Raw genomic sequence first — 26,655 nt, forward strand, 5'->3', positions numbered from 1 at the left:
CAAGCATGAGCTGCATCCCATGTAACAAATCTCTTTGCATGATAGTCTGTAATATACTGAAGAGATTGGAATGAAGTTGAAGTGATGCAACCGAAAGAATTTTAGCTGAAAATTCTTGAAGAAGAAGGTGTTCTTCATTTTGGGTTGTTGTAGTGAGCTTTCTCAAAATTTCCTTTGATTCTAACTTATTTTGAGTCCCACAACTCAATCTAGAGTACCAAGAGAATAGTAGGAAAGATCTTGTTGTGCCATGCACAAAGATTTGGAGGAACTAGCAGCTAGAAATCAAGATTTCAACGGCTCTTCAAAGGTATGTTCTTGAAACCCATTAAATTCTGTTTGAGCATGTTTCTGTTTATGCCAAAATTAATCAATTAGAGTGCTTATTGATCCTGTTCAATTTCGCTACATGCTGCTACCAATCCTACAATTGGTATCAGAGCATCATATAAGCATTCAATTCGGTTTAATTTTGGTTTGGTGGGTGTTTTATATGAATATATGAAACTTCTGTACTAATATGGTTTTCTGAGATTTGGCTTTTTAATTTCTCTTTAATTTCTCGTATAAATTTGTAATTGGCTCTTGTTTGATTAGCTTATATATCTTCCCAAGAGTTTGTAATTTTTTTGGAGTCATTAGAGTTGAAATTAAGCTCTAATTCGAAGAAACAAGAGAAGAGGCCGAGTTGCAGATTCCAGACGTTTAGCCTCTATTCATATCGTCGAGGAGCTTCAGTAGATAAATGACCGTTTAGCTTCAAGCGTTAGACGATGTGAAGAAAAGCTAAACGATCATGTAGCTTCGAACGTTGATCGTTTAGGTGTTATGCGTTAGACAATCGTGTACCTGTAGGAGCTAGGCGATGCATTGTATTGCTATGCGATGGCGCTACATGATTGTGTAGCTTTAGATGATACGATGAAGAGCTATACGATAGCGCTACACGATCACTTACACGATCGTTTACCCTTGATCGAGAGCTAAGCTTGAAATGCTAAGTGATAGCATTAAGCAATCATTTACTTATGCGCGGCAGCTGGGCAATGCATTATGAGCTATGCGATAGTACTAAGTGATCACTCACCTCGTGCGCGCGCTAGACGATGGTGCTAAACGATCGTGTAGTAAATGTCCATGGTAAACGATGGTGCTACGAGATAGTGTTGGACACTAAGCGATCGTGTAGTGTCCTCCGACACTAGACGATAATACTATATGATAGAAGTCAAACACTACATGATCGTGTAGCTTTATTAAGCAATATGCGTTGATTGCTAAATGACCAGCCTTAGCGAGATTTTGAGTGAGAGAAAGAGTGTTTGGTTCGACCGGTTCTCTTCAGGTATGGTCTGGTTCAGCTTCAAATGGTTTTGGCCTGGTCCGGTTCAGACTCTGCTGATTCGATTCAGATGGTTCGCATCCAGTTCAAGCGGTTTTGGAGCGGTTCGAGCGGTGTTAAAGCTGTTTTTGTAATTGTTAGGCTTTTGTTTGCTTGTTTTTTTCCAAAACTAAAACCATATCAGTCTGTGTTTAATTATTTATGCATTGGATGTATGTTATAATTAAATAAATCTTGTATGTGCATATAGTATGCCATTTAGATTTAAAATCTCAACATAGAATGCATGCAACATACATTGAAAGTATGTTATAAATTTTTATAATATATAGTATGCATGTTAGAGTTTCTTGTATTTAGTATAAGTGTTATATTAGATATTGAATGCCTGTATATTGTGGATGTTTAGATGTCTAAAGTTTTATAAGTTGTTATAAAATTGGATTAGACATTTAAAATCCATAACAAAGAACAACTGCATGCTCACTTAGGTTAACCACTTGTTTTAATTAGTTAAAATAGGTCGTTAAACTTGTAAAACTAGGGTTATAAACTCAAATGGTATCTAATCCTACCGAAGGCTGGGGGTATTTAAGTTGGTCTACGAAACACCTCCTACCTGGGGATTATAGTCGAATTATTGTGCGTTGGTAACCGATTTTATGAGTATTCGTGAGCCATGTGAGGTAATAAAAGTGTTTATCACCTAGACATCATAGGTTTAAGTCCATTTATAAGTGTTATATTTGGATAAAGCACATAGACTTAGGGTTATTTTTATTTAGCTAGAAAAGAACCTAAGTATAAATTTACCCAAAAATTAGAACATTTTAGCGGTAGTCAATAACTTCTATATGATAGAGTTATTAGAAAACTTCAGCGGGAGATTAATAACTTACACGATATGTTATTCTTAGCTCACGCGTCCCTAAGAGTTCACAGTCTTGATTTAAGCGGTACTTCGTGTCAACCTGGGAGTGACCTCCCTATGGAAAGTATTTTTAGGCTTAAATTTAGACTTTGGTGAATAAGGGGAAGTTGTTCAAAAAGAAATCAAGTGTACGATTTCAACTGTCACGTCTCCACATAGTTCACACCGTGAGATTCATATAACGCTTTGTGTCAACTTGGCAGTGACCTCCCTTTGGAAAGTGGATGTAAACATCAATATCAAAGTGAATGGGGGAAGTAGTTCATAGTAAGTGGGTGAAGGAAATGTGTCAACATATCCTGCAGTATCTTCCGTTAGTTTGGACCTTGAGATTCCTATGTTGCACCTGCTGGTTAGCTTTAAGCAGCCCTTTGCTAGTCATTTAACAACGGCTATCCCCTCGGAGGGTTGTAACATAGGATTCAGAACAACTCAAGTTCCAGAAATGGATAAGATTTCTTAGGTCTTAGTGACCTCTAACGTTTGAAAATGGCAGGTTTACACTTACAGAATTATTAAGTGTTAATAATTTCTGACCAAAAGCGATACCAAAATGACTATCGGAATATGGGATGGAAGCAACCTTGCATTCATTATGTTCATCCCTATTTCACCATAGAGATATGGGTACACGACCGATCACCAAGAGGTGTACGCCAAGGGAAAGCGGAACCTTAGTTGCATCTTTAACGCAATTAATAAACTTGCGTTGTTTTTACTGTTTACTCATTCTCTTTCTGATTCATCCATAAAGACTTGCCATCGCATGCCACGATCCTGTGTATAACTTCATAGTCAGTCTCAAACTCAGTATCATGTATCATGTATCATGTATCTTGTATCTTGTATCATCTTAGTTTAGGATTTTATTTTCAACGCAACTTTATTTTATTAACGCAATTTTATTTTCATCGCATTTTAGATTCCTGTATAAACCCAATTCTTTATTAATTGTAAAAACCGGTTGCATGTATCACAAAAGTAACACATTAACGAAAACAATCCCTATGTTCGACCTCGGATTATTCTGAGAAACTTGTATTGGAATTATACTTGGTTTCAACGCAAGAAAACTTGTGACACGCATTACTCTATCGTATACTACGAGCATATCATTAACAATGCATATATTTAGAAGTAGTGTGCATAAGTGATAACACAACATGACATTCCATTTGTATGTCAACAAGTTTATGGCAACATGAGCTTGTATGATTCATTCATTCATATTCATATTTATCCACATGTTGTAAGAAAAGATATAAAAATACCGTTACAAGTTTGTGGCGCCGTTGCTGGGGACATGAGCTTTTAGCATATTATCTATCATCATAGTGCATGCATAACAAGGAATTAATTTTTAGCGTTAAAAGTTTATGGCGCCGTTGCTGAGGATTGGTAACGGTTAGTGTTGAGTACTTTTGTGGTATTTTGCAAGACAGATCTATTTGTACTGTCTGTTTAATACGAAGAACAGGCTGACGGTTTATGAGTACTAGAACTGATCTAGAATTCAAAGCTGACCTAGAAATCGAGTGTACTTTTCGCGTAAGGGAATGCCAGAATAGAGAAAGGCGAAGGAGAGTCAATATGGTAGAAAACAACAATAATAATGAGGCACCCGAAGTAAATTAAAGGGTAAACCGGCCAGCACAAGACCCCATTTTTCTTGCTGCTAACCGCAATATCCCAATGAAGAACTATGCAGCGCCCAATCTCTATGACTTCTCGCCTGGAATTTCACATCCAATAGTTGAAGAGAACGCAAGATTTGAGATAAAGCCGATCATGCTCCAAATGTTACAAAACATGGGGCAGTTTGGAGGTCTACAAGGTGAGGACCCGCATGCCCATTTGACCAATTTTGTCGAGATGTGAAGTACCTTTTCTATCCCTGGCGTAACCCCAGAAGGTATCAGACTTTACCTCTTCCCATACACCTTGAGGGATAAGGCTAAGAGGTGGGCTCATTCATTGGAGCCAAACGAAATAACGTCCTGGGATCAGGTTTTGGAACGATTTATGAAGAAGTTCCTCCCTCCAGCAGTCAACACAAGAAGACGAAAGGATGTGCTGAACTTAGAGCAAATGGAAAATGAGACCCTATGCACCGCCTGGGTGTGATTCAGAAGGTTGGTAAAGAATTGTCCGCATATCGGGATACCCGATTGCATTCTGATGGAAACGTTTTACAACAGCCTGAACAGATCAATGAAAGCTGTTGTTGATGCCTCCACAGCAGGAGGTTTTATGGATAAAACATACACTAAAGCCAAGGTCATCCTTGACCACATCTCGCAGAATATGGATGACTGGGTAGATGACGGGTACAGAGGAAGAGGATATGAGAGAAGAAGAAATGATAATGCCATTGTACATGTGGATAGAATGATAACTTTGGCCGCATAGATGGCCGCGGTGACCTCTCTTCTACAATCGATGGCACTTAATCAAGGTGCCCTCTCCCAATGATCAGCGCAATCTAATGCGCCGACATAAGTGGCCGCAATAAGTTGCGTCCAATGTGGAGGGGACTATGCGGTAGAAATGTACCTATCAAGCTCGCAACAAGTGTGTGCTATCCAGAATAATCGGTACAGAAACACTTATAATCCGGGTTGGAGGAATCACCCTAACTTCGGTTGAGGAGAAAATTATAACCAAGGTGGGCCGAGTAACCAAGAACAACAACTCCGGGAATCGAGGAAACCCTCCACCTTTTCACCAAAACCAGAATCAAGGTCATCAGAGGCAACCACAAAACCAACCATCCTCCTCAAACACCACTGGAAATTCATTGGAGTCCCTGCTCAAGCAATATATTGAGAAAAACGATGCTGTAATGCAATCGTAGGTTTCTTCAATCAGAAACTTGGAGATCCAAGTTGGGCAACTGTCAGCCGAACTATGCAATAGAACACCTGGAATGCTGCCAAGTAATTCCGAAGCCCCAAGATCTCACGGGAAGGAGCAATGTCCTTGACGACATTGTGCAGGCAAGCATGATCGCCTGCAGAGGTGTGGATTGTGTTCATCATGGGAAAATTGTCTTCCGGTCCATATCTCTAAATTCTATGTTTAATTTCTTTCTTAATTACCTTCTTTAATGCTTTATGAATTTCTTCATTCATTGCTTCCTTAAACTAGCCTCTAATGCTTCATGAATTTACTTCTCATTTAATTCACTTGCGTTAATTTCCGTGCTCTGTCTAATTTCCTTACTTTTTCGTATTAATTGTGTTATCCTAAATTGTGGTGAATGATTGTTTAGAAGAAATTGATTACTGCAAAGTCCTAGCGACTTGCGTTGATGAAATTTTTTTTATATACATAATAAAACACATCCAATATGCATTACGATGATGGGTGCATCTTGTGCTAACAAGAGACACTTTGCGTTCATCTTTCACAAATGCATTGCACTGAGGGGTGTGTTGCGCTCATATGTATTTTTTGCCCGCCTTAGCAAAAACGCACTATGTTAAGGTAATGTTGCACCAGTAGAAATACCGTGCGCCCGTCCTCCAGAAATGCATTGAGTTGAGGGGTGTGTTGCGCTGATACATGCGTTGTTGCTCGTCCTCTGCAAAGATGCATTTTCATTGATGGAGGCATTGTGTTGATTCTTAACCTTGCGCCCATCCGAATAAAACACAAAAGACGAATTCTTTTTGCAAATAGAGTAGTTCAATCGTTTAGGCTTCCAAGGACATGATGAATTCGCAGACGAAAGGACGTAGTTCTCTGTTGATTCATATATGTGAGGAGCGCGGTGACAGGCTTTTTGAGTACCTCGAGGCCTGCCACTACAGAATTTGCGTTGAGCCCATCAAGGCCCAACCTATAAATTCTGTCTCCTTCGTCGTAGGTCGTCTATTTGAGTCTTTTTGCGGAAAAGAAACCCTAAACAACTCTGCATACCCATACTTCTGAGTTTTCTTCCTAAAACCCTAAGAACTTTCCCAGCTTTTCCACTCAGTACAACCATGGCCGATGAATCTTCCCATCCATCCTCTTCACCCTCATCACCCTCACAAGCCCAAATTACTGTAAGAGAGGTGGAATTCCTAGTAGCAAGCCGCCGTCTAGCTGCCCAACCAAAACCCATCCCTCAAATCGTCGAAAAATCTCAGCAAAAGCATGTAGCAGCCAGACCACTCCGCATTAGAGAGGGGCAGAGCACAGAGAGTGCCCCACTCCCAACACTGTCTTCTGAAAGCGAGAGAAAGAGAAGAGACGATGGAAGTGTTCGAGAGTATCTTGAGTAACATGGAGAAGGAAGGAGCGCTACCCGAAGCGGGGTTGTTAATCAGCCATTACCTTCGGAGGAGGAGATGGAGGAAGCTTCGAGAAGAAGCGCCCTGACCATTTCGGATCCTATGGAAGCTGTTCAAACAGAATCCTATGAGGGAACCACTAGGGTTGCTTTGAAGGAAGCGGTGGCGGAGAAGCAGCCGGAAATGGATGAGGAAAAGAAGAAGAAGAAGAAGATAAAAAAGAAGAGGGCTGAAGAAGATGAGGAAGCCCATCCAATCAAAAAGAAAGAGAAAAGAATGAGTGAAAAGAAGGAACGCAGGCGGGAGGAGAAGCGCCTGAAGAAGGAGGAAGAGAAAAGAAAGAGGGCTGAGAGCCCAGAAATCGACGGAGAATCCACCTCCGCAAGGGTAGATAAGGGGGAGTCAGCGCAACAACAAGAGTCAGTGCAACCTGAAGAGGAAACAACGCAAGTAAGAACGGTTGCGACTGATGATGGAGAAGATTCAGACATCACCCCCCTTATGCAGCGTCATAAGGAGAATGCACTGCATGGGTTAACAATCGACCGACCAATTTTGCAAGATGCAGTAGAGGAAAAGGAGAGGAGAAGAAAAGAGAAGGAAGAAAAACAAGAGAAAATGTTGAGGGCACAACAAATCATCGCAGAAGGTAGTCGAAGAAGAAAATTACAAGATGAGGAGGTGCGCTACAAAAACGCAATATCGACAGAAGAGGAAAGAATAAGGCTCGAGGAAGAACAACACATTTTACTGGCGTTAGAGCAATTTGAAAGAGAATTTGAATAAGAACTGAGAGAAGAAGAGGAGGAAAAAAAGAAAAAGAAGGAAGAGAAGGAGAAGAGGCGCCGAACAAATGTTCAGTGCATTCGAGAAAAGAAAGGCAAAGAAATTGCGGAGTGGGAGAAGGAAGAACAACGCAAGGACAGGGAAAAGAAACAAAGGCAAAGATCCTGCCTTGCGTTGATAAAAGAGAAGGGCAAAACAATAGCGGAAAGTAGTGAGCTTGCGTTGGCTAAGGGATGACCATCCAAGAAGAAAGAGAATGATGATATGATGATGGAGATGGGATTCTTCCTTGCGCCAACACCACTATCGTACTTGATCACAAGTGTTGTACTAGAACATGGATGGGAAACATTTTGCCAGTGCCCATCCATCGTCATTCCAACGGTAGTGCAAGACTTCTACAATGGACGGCTCCATGGCACCAAAGATGCGATGACCATGAAAGGGGAAGCGGTGTCTTTCAGCGTAAAGGATATCAATGAATTATATCAGATGAAGGACATCTCGGATGCACCGGGTAATAAAATCATTGATGATCCTACAGAAGAACAAATGGATGATGCGCTGAAGGTATTAACGCAACCAGGCACTCAGTGGTCGGTTTCCTTAAAAGGCATCAGAACCCTTGTGTCCAAGACACTGCTTCCAGAGGCGCGACTTTAGGTGTATTTGGTGAAACACCGACTCATCCCGACTTTACATGACAAAACCATTTTGAGGGATAGAGTCATGGCCGCATACTGCATCGCACGCGACATTCCAATAAATGTGGTCCAGTTGATCACAAGACAGATTCGAGGTTGTGTGGGGCATATAAGGGTCCATATTTCTTTCCTTGGACAGTCTCAAGCTTATGCCTCTCACTAGGTGTGAGTATTGAAGAGGAACCAATGCCAGAAGTACATGGCCTCAACGTCAAGCTTTTGAGAATGCTTCTTAAAGATTCCCCACATTGCCTCGAACTTCCACCTAAAATGGCCATGATCGAATTAAATGCGCCGCAGCAGCCGAAATCAAAGAAACAGCGCAAGGTTGACAAAGGAAAGGAAAAAGTCCAAGAGTCATCACTGCAAGATTAAGAACCCTTGGACCTTTTACATTTGGTGATTTGACCTCCAAGCCCTCCTGCAGAACCTCCTTCCCCACTTCCCGAACATTTTACCAACCTTCTCCTTACTTCTGATTCACTCAACGCATATCCAGTAGCTCCATCCTCCCCTTCATCTTCACCATAATTTTCCCTTCCACCACTGTATGTTGATGACCCACGCAATCTGGGTGAAGGCACTTCTACCTAACCCCAAAACATTGATGGCGAAACATCGCAGGCGCAGCCCACCATTGCCATCTTAGCTACTGAACTTGCTGATATACGTTCTCTTCTTTCTCATCAACATGATTATTTCTACTAGCGAATAAATGAGGTAAACGAGCGACTAGAAGATTTGCAACGTAGTGCTGCTACGACAAGGAAGGTGATGATCAATATTCAATGCAACATTTACACGATCCACTTGAACCAAAGGCAATTAGCAGAGCGCAACCATGAGTACTTCAGCTTTTTGACAGCGTATCTTCATGGTCCCATGGTGCCTCCGCATCTCCAGCAACATCTGCATTTCCAAGAAGCTGCTCGCATACCTCATCAATATCCTCCACCTGAACCTCCTCCTCCTCAATAACTCTACAAATTTTTTTTATTGCAACAATTCTTTTATTTTTATTTCATTCATTAATTTCTATGTATAGAAGCTGTTACTTGATTCTTTGTACATGCTCAAATTTTGTATTGCATTATTTGTAATTCTTTGTATACTTGGTTAATTCTTAATACAACTGAGCAACAATTATATCCATATGCGTTAGCCTCTTATTTATCATCCTTTGTCAATTATTGCGATGTTCTTTATCTTTTATTTTGCGTTATTCATTGCGCTGCCGTGATGAATTATATGCATACCTTAGAAACATTTCCCACACTTTGTATTTTTTGACTAACACTTAGATACTTCGTAGCAATAACACTGCTTTACCTTTTATCCTTAAAAATTCTGCTCAAACCTTCTTTTCAAAATTTTGACTAAGTGTTTGTCTATTCTGTCCAAAACAACGCAATGAGGACCTTGCGCACCTCTAAATTTGGGGGTGGAGAAGGTCTGAGTAGATGCGATCAAGTGGATGTGGTTATTAAGAAAATGCGTTCAATATTAAAAAAAAAAAAATTAAAAAAATATAAAATTTTCATACAAAACTCTAATGTCAGCGTAAGGGAAATTCCAACAACATCCCAACCTGATAAGAGTTAAGTCGTGAAAGAAACCTGCTCGTAGTTGGATGTTCGCATGACACCCGTGGGAGCAAGCCAAAACGAAGGTGGGTTTCCAAGAATGACGCAATATGAAAAAAGAGAAATATGAGAAAAAAAAAAAGAGTATAAGGGACAACTCCTCTAACTAGCAAAAAGTTGAACTTAGCTGAAAAATCAAGAGTTAAAGTTGAGATTGGCATACAACCGTAGTTGGATGTTCGCATGACACCTGTGGGAACAAGCCAAAACGAAGGGTGTAACCATGATCAACGGTCTCTAATTAAAATGACGCAACCTGACCACCGCATTCAAAGTACCAAGTTGTTTTTGCATGAAGAGGTAAACATTCTTTTTAAAACAAGAAAAGAATTTTTGAGTAGAGATTTGTTGTATAGAATAATAAAGCAGGGCTTGTTTATGAATTATCAAGGATAGAAAGAAATTGCGTTGTTAAGTAATGTTGCCTAACGTGAGCATATAGAGCAACCAATCGACGCAAAATAAGGATAGGAATTGCGCAATATTGCCTTAGTAGAAGATATGCTTGAGGACAAGCATATATCTAAATTTGGGGGTGTGATAACTTGTAGAAATACAAGTTATTTATACTGTTTTATTTAGATATTGGGGCTAAAAGAAAGAAAAGTTGCGTCGATAGTATAAAAATTTGCTAAGAAATGCGAAAATTATAAAATATCGTCAATACACCCACTAACACCATTGCGATGGTAGAATAAAATGTTTCACTTTCAGTTTTGCAGGAAATCAGTCACCGCATGCGTTAATGGCTCAAAGATAGAAGAAACAATGCATCTACGTCGCATTGCGCCCATCATTCAGGAATGAAGAGATGATCAATGCAATGAAGGCGCATACGACAATTGATCAAGAGCTTAACGATCAACGCAATTTCAACCGCATGCGGTAAGAAAAAATAACACCGCATGCGGCGATTGATCGAAGATGTAAAGAGCAATGCAATTGCGGAGGATTCTGACACGTGTACAACTTTCAGTTATGCATTTCTGATGCGTTGATTGCGTAACAGAAGGAATATTCACTCCACCATTTCAGGAACTACCTTAACCATAAAGTGGGGGACCACAATGCAAAGAGTCAAGCTTCGCCTATAAATAGCTTCTGTAATTTCGTTGAAAGATATACTTAAATTCATAGCAACGTGTATATACTGATCTGAGAGAGAGACTGGTCTGAAGCGATTTCCAGAGTAGATCCGGGAAGAATCACGAGACAAGGCCAAGAGGTGAGTCTCCGGGCAAAGAATCCTTCCAATCCCCGCCATTGAAGCTTTTCACGAAGGTCATTTCTACCAGAAGAGCAAACCTGAGAGGGAAGCTCTTTTCTCCATTACTTCCACATGCCGGCAAGCAAAATCTCAGTCTAGGATTTGTGTCAAGACGTTGACACTTTTCTATATTTGTTTCTAATCTCTTTTTCATCATCTGTATTCATCTTCTTAATCTTTCATTCACATCATGTATCGAACGCTTAATCTTAGTATTAAAATGTATGATCATTTCCATTGTCATCTCTCTATCTATTTCCGTTCATCCATAATCCATTTTTTCCATGATGTTTTCCTAATTCCCTGGGTAATTACAAGAATGAAGCAAGTAAATTAATTTTTGTTAAGGAAATAATTAAGTAGCTAAAGCATGCTCGACAACATCTTCACCTTTGAGAGCAGAAGTGAAGATGTTATTCCGCCTATCGAGAGAAGGTTGGAAGAATGCATTATCTAAAGTGAGAAGTACTTCCAGAGATGGAAGTAACCTTACGTTCATTACGTTCATCCCTGTTTCACCATAGAGATATGGGTACGTGGCCGATCACCAAGAGGTGTACGCCAAGGGAAAGTGGAACCTTAGTTGCATCTTTAAAGCAATTAATAAACTTGCGTTGTTTTTACTATTTACTCTTTCTCTTTCTGATTCATCCATAAAGACTTGCCATCGCATGCCACGATCCTATGTATAACTTAATAGTCAGTCTCGAACTCAGAATCATGAATCATGTATCTTGTATCTTGTATCATCTTAGTTTAGGATTTTATTTTCAATGCAACTTTATTTTATTAACACAATTTTATTTTCATCGAACTTTAGATTCCTATATAAACCCAATTCTTTATTAATTGTAAAAACCGGTTGCATGTATCACAAAAGTAACGCATTAACGAAAACAATCCCTGTGTTCGACCTCGGATTATTTTGAGAAACTTGCATTGGAATTATACTTGGTTTCAGCGTAAGAAAACTTGTGACACGCATTACTCTATCGTATACTACGAGCATATCATTAACAACACATATATTTAGACGTAGTGTGCATAAGCGATAACACAGCATGACATTCTATTTTTATGTCAACAAGTTTATGGGAACATGAGCTTGTATGATTCATTCATTCATATTTATATTTGTCCACATGCTGTAAGAAAAGATATAAAAATACCGTTACAACGTGCGAGAACATACGGAGGTAAGATCCAAATTTCGAACTCTTCGAAATTCAATATAGAACATAGGAAGAGGATTTGTTATCAAGACCGATCAGAAGGCTTTGAAATTTTTACTTGAAGAGAGGACGATACAACCACAACATCAAAAGTGGGTAGCTAAGTTTCTTGGGTATGATTTTAAGGTGATATAACACCCGGGACTGGAGAATGGTGCTGCGGATCCTTATCCAGAGTGGAGATGGAGGCTCAGTTGGCTCAAATATCAGCTCCTACTTTGATTGATATAGCTGTAATTCAGAAGGAAGTTGAGCACGATCGCTTGTTACAAAGAATTAAAGACCGTGTACTGAGGAAGTAGGAAGGGGTGCATGATTTTTCTGTACAACAACGCGTGCTTAAGTATAAAGGAAGGTTAGTACTTTCTAGCACATCTTCGTTGATCCCTACAATCTTGCATACGTATCACGACTCTGTGTTTGATGGCCATTCTGGATTTCTGAGTAAATACAAGAGAATAGCAGGGGAGTTATAGTGGGAAGGCATGAAGGGAGTTGTTAAAAGGTATGTAGAGGAATGTGTAGTATGTCAGAAGAATAAGTCGCTAGCCTTATCACCAGTTGGATTATTGATGCCACTGCCTATCCTTGATGTTGTATGGGTTGACATTTCAATGGATTTCAATGAAGGATTACTGAAGGCTAGGGGATATGATAGTGGGAAGGCATGAAGAGAGTTGTTAAGAGGTATGTAGAGAAGTTTGTAGTATGTCAGAAGAATAAGTTGCTAGCATTGTCACCAGCTGGATTATTGATGCCACTGTCTATCCCCGATGTTGTATGGGTTGACATTTCAATGGATTTCATTGATGGATTACTAAAGGCTAGGGGATATGATGTGATCTTAGTGGTAGTGGATCGGTTGAGTAAATATGCTCATTTCCTGCCTTTGAAACACCCTTTCAATACTAGTATTGTAGCAGATACATTTTGTCGAGAAATAGTTAAACTGTACGGTGTGCTGAAGTCAATTGTGTTGGACCGAGACAAGGTGTTTGTGCGTCACTTTTGGTAGGAGTTGTTCCGATTTTTGGGTACCAAGCTCCATCGTAGTACAACTTATCATCCTCAGTCAGATGGTCAGATAGAGGTGGTGAATCACAGCGTGGAAATGTATCTAAGGTGCTTCTGTGGAGAACGACTGAGAGAATGGTTTAACTGGTTGCATTAGGCAGAATATTGGTATAACACTATGTATAACACATTTACTGGCTTTTCCCCTTTTCAGATTGTGTATGGATGACAACCCCCAGTGCTGATTTACTATGGAGATGATTATACTACCAATGCGACTTTGGACCAATAAATGAGAGACAGGATGCTGCGTTGCGCGTGCTTAAGGAACATTTGAGGGTGGCTCAAGAAAAATGAAGAAGTTTGGTGACAAGAAGCAACGTGATGTTGAATTTCAAGTTGGTGATTGGGTATGGCTGAAGTTATGGTCCTATCGGCAAATTTCAATTCAGCAAAAGAAGTTTGTGAAATTATCTCCCAAGTATTATGGACCATATCAGGTGGTCGATAGAGTGGGACTAGTAGCTTACAAGTTGAACCTTCCAACAATGGTGTCCATCCATCCCGTGTTTCATGTGTCATAGCTAAAGAAATTGGTTGGTCAGACAGGAGGGGAATCGTCTGTAGATCCTTTAGTCGATGAAAATCATACTTGACTTGGCTACCGAAACTAGAAGTTGTTTTGAGCTCTCGACTTGGGCTGTCAGAGCAGGGATGTGAAGTTTTAGTCAAGTGGAAAAGTTTTCTGGAGCATAAGGCGACATGGAAGGTACTCGATGATTTCCAGAATCACTTTCCAGAATTTTACCTTGAGGACAAGGTAATGGTGGAAAGGGGAGGTAATGATAGGCACCCTAATCAAACAAGGAAGAATAAAAGAGTTGAAGGAGCGTCAGTGGTTAAGTTTGTCCGGAAGTTGATCATTTAAAGGAAGAAAGAAACAGAAAGGGACGGACGGAAGTTTGCATATCTGGAGTTGGGAAGATGAACTCTCGAGAGTGGGAGTTTGGGTGTATGATGCATTATTTTATGGTGTGGAATTATGGATGAAATGCGGTGATGGAATTGCGTTGAGCAATCAAGTTTCCTCAGTGGAATCCAAGTGTAAACCCCACTGAGTTTCCTGGTAAGTCCAGGGTCGAACTAATGGAAAATAAACAAATGCGGCAGATTTGAGAAAAATCTGATTGTGTGATAGATGCACTGAGTATGCGGATGAACGGGTTGAGAAGGTCTTTAGCTAGCGTTACATGGGAATGCGTCAGACTATGCGATCATGCTACACCCATGCACATCAAGTCATTTCCCAATGCAAATGCGGTGCTCCTAAGTCTAGGACGCATTTATTAAATGCAAAAGTGTCCATAGAGCTTATTCTTAAGTCTCTACTATTTTCCTATGCACTGATGCCAGATACACAAAGGCAAGGTGACCGCATACAATCATATCCTATCTCTAGGATGCATGCGATGCGTTAATAGCAAACAGTGCTTATTCCTAAGCTCCTATCTCTTGATTATGCATTCTAATCTGACTCTCCCAAGCCTAGATTCTAACCTGAATTTTCAAGCCTAGATCCTGTCTTTAGACTACCCTCCCGATTATCTCTAATGGACGAATGAAGCATACATAATACAAGATAATCGCATAGAATGAAGATTCTCAGTTGTACAAGCTAAATACCTCTTAACCCATTCAACAGATTTAGCTACTCATGCGTAAATAACAGAGAGTGAATAGATATAGAGAAGTAAATTCCATTTCGATGAATGAGTTTGAGTACAAAATAACAATGGAAAATAAAGGTAGAGAGCCTGGTAGCAATCCCTTGTTGACGAGGCTTTTACACTGGCAATCTCTATTCGGTTCAAAAGATATTCCTGCTTCCGCAAGAGCTGGCCCTCTCTCTGATCTTGAAGCTTCCGATGCTCTCCTAAGCTTATTGGAATGATTTGTCGGCACAACCTCCTTCTCTCGCGTCCGCCTTAAAATAAAGGAAAATTTAAGAACAAGGCTAAACTATCAACTGAACTTGTGAACTCATAAGTAGCTGAACTCCTGAACAGGTGAACTTATTTTCTGAAGGATGCCTTTGGTATTTATAGAGCTTCGGGTGAAAGGCAGCTTCTCTCTCATGCTTGCACAGATGGGATGGCTTTAATTCCCTGGCTGATGCATCGTATATTTGTCACCGAAAAGCTGAGTGTACTTGTTATCTTTAGTGGGTGTCAACTTAATTCGGATTCGACCGTCATTAGCTTTCTATCCCATTGTGATTAATTATGCCTTTCATCCAGATGCGCCCGCCAAGTTGCGCCGACCAAGTTGTGGCAATCTTTCTTGAGCAAATGTTTGCGAACACAATCGCCGCAAAGCTTTGCGGTAATGCTGCACTTGACCAATGATTTATTGTGATCGATATTTCCGCTTTGCGAGAACGCATATTCTGCATAAAAATACAAAAATCCAATGTTTCTATGCGATGAACGCATGCGACCGCAATATTATGAATTTGATGCTTTTTTGATGCAATCTAACATATTTTATCAACGCAAGCCAACATTGTTTAAGAACTTAACACTATGATAACGTGCATTTCTGCCCGTTATCACACCCCAAATTTAAACAATGCTTGTCCTCAAGCATAAGCTAAAGATTTCCTTTAGCAAGTCGGCCGTAATTCTCTTTTCCTAGATTTCTCATGGATACTTCATTCAAATCCTACACACCAAAATTTTCTTAAGTCTTATTCGAGTATCTTCTTGAAATATTTCTAAGACCTAGGGACCACAAACTTAACCTTTAAAAGGACTTTACTAAATTCCGAGACATCGCATGATTTATTTCAAAAAGAAAACTTTTCTACTGGAGTGTCAACTGTTTTTATCCTTGCATATTTCTTGACATTGTTATTTTTTTCTGACCTTGCGCTGATCCAAGTGCCTTGCCTTTGTTTTGGCTTGCCCCCATGTGTGTTATGCGGACATCCAACTACGATCAATGAGCTATTTCTCAGACTAAACTCATACCTACTTGGCAGCGGAGTTGCGGTCATTTATTTATGTGTTGATCTTGACGACTTACTTTCGTTTTGGCTTGCCTTCACGTGTGTCATGCAGACACCCAACTACGGGTAAGTGCCTTTCACAACATAACTCTTATGAACATGGGTTTCCCATTGCGTTGACAGTGGAGTTGTTATTCTCGAATATATATATATATATATATATATATATATATATACACACACACATATATATTTCTCTTTTATTTTTCAAAAAAGCAAGGTCGAAAATAAATACCCCACCTACAAATTTAAAATGCGGCAATGTCCTCATTGCCAAAGATTGAAAAAAAATCATGTGATATTCTTAGAAAGCTTCGTAAAGAGAGTTTGAAAGAAAGCTAGCAGACCTCTAACTTCTAGAAATATTTCATGAGGTGCCTTTTCTAAGATTAAGTTGACTCTAGTATATACGAAAAAGTAGAAGTATGTGTCTCATCATTGAAATCATAATTGGCAAAGAGATAGCATGCAGTAACCTACTAAATTTATCCATGTCAAATGATTGCGGTAATCAAAGAGGATGCAGTGATAAAACTTTTAAAATTAAAATGCGATGCGATAGTGAAAAATTTGAAATAAAGTGAAGGAAGAATAAAACCCCCAAATTTGCGCTGTCGCCCGCATTGTGTATTGATGCATCCTTCTTTGCGGCGATCTATCTTCTTTGGATTGCGATGATGGAATGAGATAAGTTTCTTCTTCGTGTAACATCTCTGCAATCCAGTGTCTCGATCGTTGCAAGAAAAATAGAGAGAGGGTCAATTAATTTAAAAAAAACAAAATTCTTTTACTGCCCCATTTTTTTTTAATAAGAACAGTGTAGATAGATAATCAATAATAATAAAGTAAATGCGATAATAGATAATAACGAGTATGATGAAAGTTGATGAAGTAATGATGCAGGAAAAAGGATGTTCAAAAGAGCTGCGTCCCTGATGAAGTTGAGTTATATAGTAACTCAGGGACTACTTATTCCAAGCTGGTCTTTTCATATCCATGGTGGCTTTTCCCTATTTTCTTTGTCCTCTGGGACCTTGACTGCCATAATCCGAAGCTTTTCCCCATGAATGTTCATTACAATTTCCCCCTTGCATACATCAATTTGAGCGCAACCGGTCGAAAGGAATGGTCATCCCAATATGATGGGCGCATCTTTGTCCACTTTATAATCCAAAATGAGGAAGTCTGTCGGCAAGATGAATTTATCAATTAAGATTGCTACATTATTCAACTCTCCTTCAGTATGTATTCGAGATCTGTCTGCGAGTAGGAGAGTTTCCTTTGTGGGCGTGAGTGTGCCAGCATTCAATTGTTTGAAGATTGATAGCGGCATTATGTTTATACTTGCCCCAAGATCACATAGTGCTTGGCCACTGTAGACCCCTCCAATGGAGCATGTATCGTGAAGATTTCTGGGTCGTACATTTTTATGAGATCATTGCATTTTGCGCTGCGGCCACTATTGCGATCTTGTCTTCATCATTTTGTTTCTCTTTCAATCTTTGAGGAGTTGTTGGTGGTTGGACTTCTTCTGTCTCAAAATCTAGAGGCTTGAGATGGACACAACTTCAAGGTTCATTTTCTCGAGCTTTTCCGAACTATAGGTCAACGGGTCCTCGGTTGTCACCGCATTCAAATTGGTCACGATGGGTTCCTCCCTTTCTTCCGCAGTCATTTTGTCGCTTAGCATAGAGACTACTAAGCATTGTTCCTTCCCAGTACCCCCAGTGTTGCGAGGAAGCTCAGTTGAGCTCGACAGCGCTCCTTGTGGCCTATTTTTCAGCTCGCTCGCAATTTGTCCCATCTGAATTTCGAGGTTTCGAACGGATGTTGCTTGATTTTGAAGCACTAATTCATTTTTCTCAATGTACTGCTTCAACAAGCTTTCTAAGGACGAAGATTACGATGATTGCAAACTACTGGCATGATTGCTCATTTGACCGTCATTCCATGGGAAAAATTTGGGTGGCCCTCCTTTTTGTACCACAGGTTGAAAGCTTTGTTGCTAATTTTTCCACGTGAAATTTGGGTTGTTTCTCCACCCGGGGTTGTATGTATCAGAGTAGGGATTAGTTTTCATGAAGCATACCAACTGCGGATTTTTTGAGCATTCTTCCATCGAATGAACGTCTCCACAAATGACACAACTTGTAGTCGTTTGAGCAATTGCGTTGACCTACCCTTTCTTCGCTCCTGTGCTGTTAATTGCGATGCCTTGTATCAAACTCATCATTGCAGTCATCTGGCTTTGCAGGGATGCGATGGCCTCGTTGTTCGCGTCATTATCTTTAATTCTTAACCTTTGATCGCTTTCCCGCCAATCCTCGTGATTTTTGGAAATGCGATCAAGTATACTCTTTACCTTCTCATATGTTTTGTTAAGCAGACCACCAACTGCTGCCGCATTGGCAGCGGTCTGCGAAGAGGGATTCAGTCTTTGGTAAGAAATCTCCATCTGCAGACAATCTGGTAAGCCATTATGTGGGCAGTCTCTTTCCAGCCGCTTAAACCTCGCCCAAGCATCGCTGAGCGATTCATCATCTTCTTGTTCAAAATTTGTTATTAATTTCCTTCTCCTATCATTCTCAGTTGGTGGGAAATACTTCTTCATACATTTTTTCATCACTTGTTCCCACGAAGTTATCTCTCCCAGTTCGAGAGAATATACCCATTTTCTCGCCTGATCACACAAAGAAAATGGAAACAGAGTTAGTCGAACTTCTTCGGTAGAGATATGTGGGAATACAAAAGTGATGCAGATTTCTATGAAGCTCGGGAGGTTGGCATGTGGGTCTTCGCCACGCCTTCCTCCAAACTGCTCAGCAGCCTAGATCATCTACAACATTACTAGCTTCATTTCAAACCTCGATACATCTAACACTGGCCTCATGATTCCTGGAGAGAAATCATAGAGGTTGGGTGATGCATAGTCCTGAATGGGTTTATTGCAATCATTCTCTAGAAGGATGGGGTTGACCATTATATTGTTTGCGTTCGCGGCTCTTTCTGCCGGTTGTTCCGCCATTCTTGGAGTTCTATCTTATTGTTGGCAATTGTTTCTCAGTTTGTCAAAATGTCCTCTCAATCTCTGGGTCATAATTCGCCAGAGATTGAGAGTCTGCAAAGAAATTAGAAAAATTACCATTAGCACACTATTTTGCCGAAGTCCCCGACAACGGTGCCAAAAACTTGATGCATTATTTTATGATGTGAAATTATGGATGAAATGCGGTGATGAAATTACGTTGAGCAATCAAGTTTCCTCAGTAGAATCCAAGTGTAAACCCCGCTGAGTTTCTTGGTAAGTCCAGGGTTGAACTCAGAGACTTGGAAAACAATATGTGGTGGTAATTTTTTAGGAAAAACTTTGCGGTAACCGGTGTCTCAAATAGTTGTTTGGTTTTGTTGATTGCAGTAATGGAAAATAAAAAAATATGGCAGATTTGAGAAAAGTCTGATTGTGTGATAGATGCACTAAGTATGGGGATGAATGGGTTGAGAAGGTCTTTAGCTAGCGTTACTTGGGAATACGTCAGACTATGCGATCATGTTACACCCATGCACAGCAAGTCATTTCCCAATACAAATCTGGTGCTCCTAAGTCTAGGACGCATATGTTGAATGCAAAAGTGTCCATAGAGATTATTCCTAAGTCTCTACTTTTTTTCTATGCACTGATGCAAGATGCACAAAGGCAAGGTGACCGCATACAATCATATCTTATCTCTAGGATGCATGTGATGCGTTGATAGCAAACAGTGCTTATTCTTAAGCTCCTATCTCTTGATTATGCGTTCTAATCTGACTCTTCCGAGCCTAAATTCTAACCTGACTTTTCCAAGCCTAGATTCTGTCCTTAGACTACCTTCTTGAGTATCTCTAATGGACGAATGAAGCATACATAATACAAGATAATCGCATAGAATGAAGATTCTCAGTTGTGCTAGCTACATGTCTTTCAACCCATTCAACAGATTTAGCTACTCATGCGTAAATAACAGAGAGTGAACAAATATAGAGAAGTAAATTCCATTTCGATGAATGAATTTGAGTACAAAATAACAATGGAAGACAAAGGTAGAGAGTCGGGTAGAAATCCCTTGCTAACTGAGGCTTTTACAATGACAATCTCTATTCGGTTCAAAAGATATTCTTGCTTCTGCAGGAGCTGGCCCTCTCTCTGATCTTGAAGCTTCCGGCGCTCTCCCAAGCTTACCGGAACGATCTGTCGGCACAACTTCCTTCTCTCGCATCCGCCTTAAAATAAAGGAAAATCTAAGAATAAGGCTAAATTATCAACAGAACTTGTGAAATTGTAAGCAGCTGAACTCTTGAATAGGTGAACTTCTTTTCTGTAGGATGCCTTTGGTATTTATAGAGTTTCGGGTGAAAGGTGGCTTCTCTCTCATGCTTGCACAGATGGGATGACTTTAATTCCCTGATTGATACGCCGAATATTTGTCACCGAAAAGTTGAGTGTACTTGTTATCGTTAGTGGGTGTCAACTGAATTCGGATTCGACCGTCATCAGCTTTCTATCCCATCGTGATTAATTATGCCTTTCACCTAGATGCGCCCACCAAGTTGTGCCGACAATGTTGCAGCAATCCCTCTTGAGCAAATGTTTGCGAACACAATCATCGCAAAGCCTTGCGATAATGCTGCGCTTGACCAATGATTTTCTGTGATCGCTATTTCTGCTTTGCGTCAACGAATATTATGCATAAAATTACAAAAATCCACTGTTTTTATGCGATGAACGCATGCGACCGCAATACTATGAAGTTGATGCTTTTTGGACGCAATCTAACATATTTTATCAACGCAAGCCCATATTGTTTAAGAACTTAACACTATGATAACATACATTTCTAACCGTTATCAGTGTACCATCGTGTAGTCTCTATCGTAGTGTGCCGTTCATCGTCTATTTCTTCTAAGCGATCGAGTAGCAGAGCCCAGCGATCATGTAGTAATTGGTAAGTGATTGTGTTGTATTCTGTAAGTGATCGTGTAGAAGTTTGTAAGCAATCGCGGAGTATTTTGTAAGCGATCGTTTATTATTACTTAGCGATCGTGTAGAATGTATAAACGATCGTTTAACATTTGGTAAGTGTTCGAGTAACTACTGTAAACGATCGTCTAGTCTTGTTTGACTCTTATTATCTAATAAAGAACTCATTCATTGTTTAACTGTTGTGTCAACCGGTTATGTTACTTTTATGGATCAGTATCCTAACACGAAATTGAAAGAGTTGAAAAATATTTAAATATGATTTAAATATTATATACATGAATAGTGACTCATGTTAAGAACTGGTGTTTAATTAATTATTTAGAATTATTTTTATTTAAATATTAATAATTGAATTAATATTTTATAAAATATTTTTTTGGTTTTAGTTGTGAAATTAGATTTCAAATTAAGAATTGAGTTTTAATTAAAATTCAATTAAAAAATAAAAAAAATCATTTAAGTGGGTTTTTCCCTGTTGAGACACCACACTTTTCCACAAAAAAAATGATTAAAATTGATTGAGCTTTGGTGTCAATCTCATAGTAAAATTATTTTGCATGTTGGTCTTGAATAAAAGATGAATTTTTTTGAGAAAAATCATTCATGCAAAATTGATTTTGATGAAGAAAAGTTCTTCATCTCTCAAAAACTCAAAACAAGAAATTTTTCTCCAAAAAAATTCCCTTAATTCAATCTCATTTTGGATTCCACCATCCAATCTAAAGGCCTAGAAGATAATAAGGAAGATCAAGTGGTGGTTTACAAGCCATTAGAGAGGAGATTCAACTGGATTTGAAGCTAATTTGGAGGATTCTTCAAAGGTAAATTCTGGAACCCTATTTTCTGAAAAATGAAAAAGCATGCTTTAAATCTAAAATTAATGTAGTTAGAATGCTTAAGATCCTATTACTTCCGCATGTTGATTGTCAACACCATCGACACTATATAGTGATCACATGAGCAAACTCGCATCTCACGGATCAGAATGATGGTTGGTAGACGGAGGGAAGAATACATAGTCAACTGATTCTTAACAAGTTACAATGATTAGAAGTCGTTGAAAAACACAAAAAATGTGTGTTATTGGCCCTTGATTTAGGATAGTTTTTTTTTATACGATTTTAGTAAATTTGATGTTATTTGTTAGTGATTCCCAGGAAATTATGTTCGAGAATGAGATTCAAAGTGAAAATAAACTAAAAAAGACTTAAATATGCCTAAAGAAGTCAGAACTGAGCCAAACATCGATAGAGGGAAGACAAGTGGAGAAAAATCAAATCTTGCCCAAAAATAAGGCAGTGTCGTGGCGCTTGCACGATGTTGACCCCAACGCAAAATTCAGAAGCATACTAAGTTGGAGGCCTGTTTAGTGCCTAGGCGTTGAAGCAGTAGCGCCATGGCCCTCTATCCTATTGCCGCACAACACTGCAGAAGGGTGAGAAGGAGACACACAGACACAGATAATGTTGTGGCTACGAGTGATCATTGGTCGAGCGATTTTGAGCTCAAATCGTTGTCGACCATTGACATTTTGGTTGTTATCAGTTGGTGTTCGTCGGTTTTGATGAAGCTGGTAATGTCAAGCAACAGACTATCGGACAATCGATAGATTTTATTGGTTTGATGTGTCCCACGAACTGGTTGGAGAAAATGAACGACCTAATTAGCAGAAACCCAAAAACTTAAAACGTAGAAAATAATAGGGGCGACAAGAGAATAATAAAGGGTTAGGAAAAAAGGAGAAAGGAAAGATGTATAGACTGGGAAAAAAATGGAAGGAAATAAAGAAGATACGAACAGAAAAGAAAGATGGAAAAGAAGAAGAGAAGAACAATGAGAGAAAACAAACAAGTGGAAGAAGAGAAGAAGATGAAAGATGAAAGATGAAAGATGAAAGATGAAAGATGAAAGAGAAATGAGGGTGAGAAAAAAAAAACCCATAAAAATGATCTAAAATAAAAAAGTGAAAGTAAAATAATGCTTTTTTAAATAGGTAATGGTTTACCTAATATAGGTAACCATTACTTATAAGGAAAACCAAAATTAGCCTATGGCTTTCACGTAATTTCTTAATAATTTATAGGTTCCATGTATGTGGCACTGTCCAATAGTGCCACAATGCCAGTGTTAATTTAGAAAAATAATTTGTACTTTGAAAAATTTCTTCTATATAATGTCCTAGGATTTTGCTGCCAATTTAAGGGGAAACATAACAAAATTAGAGATCCTTAGAGGGTGTTTTAGCCTCAAAATAGAGGGAGAGATTTACGGGTTTCATTTGTTCTATTGATGAGATTCTTACCAAGCTATTATGAAAATAGTTAAGTTTGGTAATGAAAGTTGATCATGATAGGTTGTATGTTTAATTGAATCTTTGTTTTTTGAATTTCACACTTGTTTTTATTTTGTTTACTTTTATTTCCAAAATAAAAAATCAGATCATCACAAGTTCAAATCTTAGATAAAATCGAAACAATTTTAGAATAGCTAAGCATAGTCCGGGCATTTGATCTCCAGAGGACGATACTCGGTCTCTTGATCGCTTTACTATACTATAGTTTGATATGTGCACTTGTATTAAACCAAGTTTTGACCATCATATTTTTGGCATCGTTGTCGGGAATCAAAATAATGAACTTGTTTAATATTCAAAGAATTGGATAGACCTTAATCTAATGTTTATTTTATTTGTGTTTCTTTTGTGAATGTATTGTGGTGCATGCCACATACTAAGGGAGCTAATCTTTTGCCTCTTGAACCAAAAATTGAAAGAACTTCCAGGAAAAATCTCAGATGAAGCCAAGTAAAAAAATGAAGAGATGGTAGAGGAGGCACCTAAGAAGGCCATTAGAGAATATTTCCAACCTATTTTGCCTGCAGTCCAACCCGAGATACTCCATGCTCAAATCACTGCAAATAACTTTGAACTCATGTCGGGCTTGATCCAAATGACACAAGACATTACTTTCAAAGGACGTCACACAAAAGACCCTCACAAGTATCTTAGATCTTTCCTAGAAATTTGTGTAAAGTTAAAAATTAATGGCATCTATAGTGATGCAATTAAGTTGAGATTGTTCCTCTTTTTTTTTTTAATTTTTTTTTTACAATATTGTTCTAAATATTGGTTGGAGACTATTCCTTCTGACAGTATCACCGAACGGAAGGAGATGGCTCAAGTTTTCTTGAACAAGTATTTCCCACTGGTTAAAACCATTAAATTGAGGTAAATAAATTGTCACTCTGTCAACAACTTGATGAACAACTGTTTGAGGTTTGGGAAGGGTATAAAGATCTCCTCAAGAGGTGTCCCTAGCATGGATACCCTAACTAGTTGTAAATTCAATTGTTTTACAATGAATTGACCAGTAACAGTAAACCCATCTCGAATACTGTTGTTGGAGGATCTATTTTTAAAAAAGCTGCCTTAGAAGCTCAAGTTATTTTGGAAGACATGGCCATTACAAGTTACAATTGGCCCGGTGAATGAGCATCGACCACAAGAGCAATAGGGTTATATGAAGTTGATGAGGTAAAATATATAAAAGCTCAATTGACTGTAATTACTAATACTTTGAATAAATTGATTGCAACTGGAAAGACCCAATTATTGATGGAAATCTTAAAACAGAGAACCAATGAGCGGAAGTAGATCGTTCCAAACCCCATTGTGAAAGAACATATACATTTACATCTAACAGCAACAATTATGCATAAAATTTAAATTACAGCATGCTTCAAAAGTAAAATACTAGAGATTGAGTAAACGTACCTTTGAAGAACCTTTCTTCTTGTATTTCCTCAATCAATCAACCCAACGTTCAACAACACAAATGCCATGCTAACAAATCCAACAAACAGCACGAACGGTCAGATCCTCGATCACAATCGAGTTAAACTCGATACTCGACCCTCGAATGCAAACTCGATACTACCAAGAGGCTACCTTGGTATTTTCGATGTGAGAATCTAGGAGGTGTGGGCTCTATATGGATTTGATAGGGGGAAGGAGAAACTAAACGATCGTGTAAAACGATTGAGTAGGTGGAAGAAGGTAGACGTCTATCGTTTAGACTTGGGTACTCGATTGTTTAGCAGCGAGTAGCTATCGTCTAGAAAAACTCGATGCTTGATTGTTTACTCTCTCAATGCTATCATGTAGCTTTTTCTTGCTGCACGTTCAATAATGAAAACATGAAAAACGATTTTTATTTTATCCATTAGTTACTAAAAACTGAATACAACTTCTCACTAAGTCAATTATTAGGATAAAAAACCAAAAACCAATTATCTTATAATTGATTTAGTTATAAATAAATATAATAACTAATTTATCATATTATATTTATAAGCTATAGTTTTAATATCACATCATACATAATATATAAACCCATAGTTATTTTTCTCCTTTATGGCAAATATAAATTATATTTATATTAATTTCTCCAATTAATGTATCTAATATATCAAATCAATTATATCGCATGTAATTGAATCAATTTAATTATATCATATATAATCAAATTTCCTCTTCTTAATTTGAACACTTCAAACTAACTCAAAAACTGATTCTCAACATGTATCCATTGAGCTACCAAGGAGACCTTATGGACCTGTAACTTGAAGCTCCAACGATGTGAATAACTGACTAAAATTTTTAATCACGATATCCACCATCTGTTAACTGTCAGACATTCCATTAAAGACTGACAACTGCACTCTTCGCACTATAGATGTATTTCTGTGTCCATTAGATATAATCAATCAATATGATGACCTTTCACAAATCGCTCGTAAGTCAGCTAGGCCATTTTACCATTTTTCCTTTGTAGTTACATCTAACTCCTTAAGTACCACTGATTCCTCTACTGAACATTACGTCATAGTATGAGTAAACCCTTCTCAGGCCAAGAGAAGGTGTGGCACCACATTGTTCAAGCCCCAAAATCAGCCCTTAAGGGAGGAATTTATCTATTTACCCCTGCTTCAGGGAATGAGTGAATTTCGTCTTGTGTAGCTGAGTTACCAGCTCCCCTTTCAGACGAATCCCCAAAGTGGTAGGTTTGAGTCGGCGATCTGGCCACTCGCACCCATGTGAATCAAAAGACTGCCCTCATAAGCAGGAGTTCATAACTCACTCAGGATTAAAGTCATATTACCTATGGTCATTTTAGAAAAATGAAAGTCTCTGTCATGAACGACATTATATAACGAGACTAAACATTTCATGGTCCGGTCTTATACAAACTCCTTTGTATAGAACATCCTCGCTCGCATGTCTAATAAACGAATGGTCAGGATCAGACCATTTGTAGCACTTTACAACACTTGTAACACCTTTATCGTAGCGTTACCAAGATAAGGTTTCCCTCCTT

At 38.8% G+C, this 26,655-nt stretch overlaps 1 non-coding gene across 1 annotated transcript; it reads left to right on the plus strand.

Annotated features, from left to right (window-relative positions):
* The first annotated feature begins 18,734 nt into the window (after positions 1–18,734).
* LOC120078893 (small nucleolar RNA R71) lies at positions 18,735–18,841 on the plus strand. Its single transcript, XR_005482170.2, has one exon. It is a non-coding gene; the product is annotated as a small nucleolar RNA R71 (small nucleolar RNA).
* The last annotated feature ends 7,814 nt before the right edge of the window (positions 18,842–26,655 follow it).

Source organism: Benincasa hispida, chromosome 5 (assembly GCF_027475165.1).
Source record: "Benincasa hispida cultivar pf3 chromosome 5, pf3_genome.v1.1, whole genome shotgun sequence".
Lineage (NCBI taxonomy): Eukaryota > Viridiplantae > Streptophyta > Magnoliopsida > Cucurbitales > Cucurbitaceae > Benincasa > Benincasa hispida.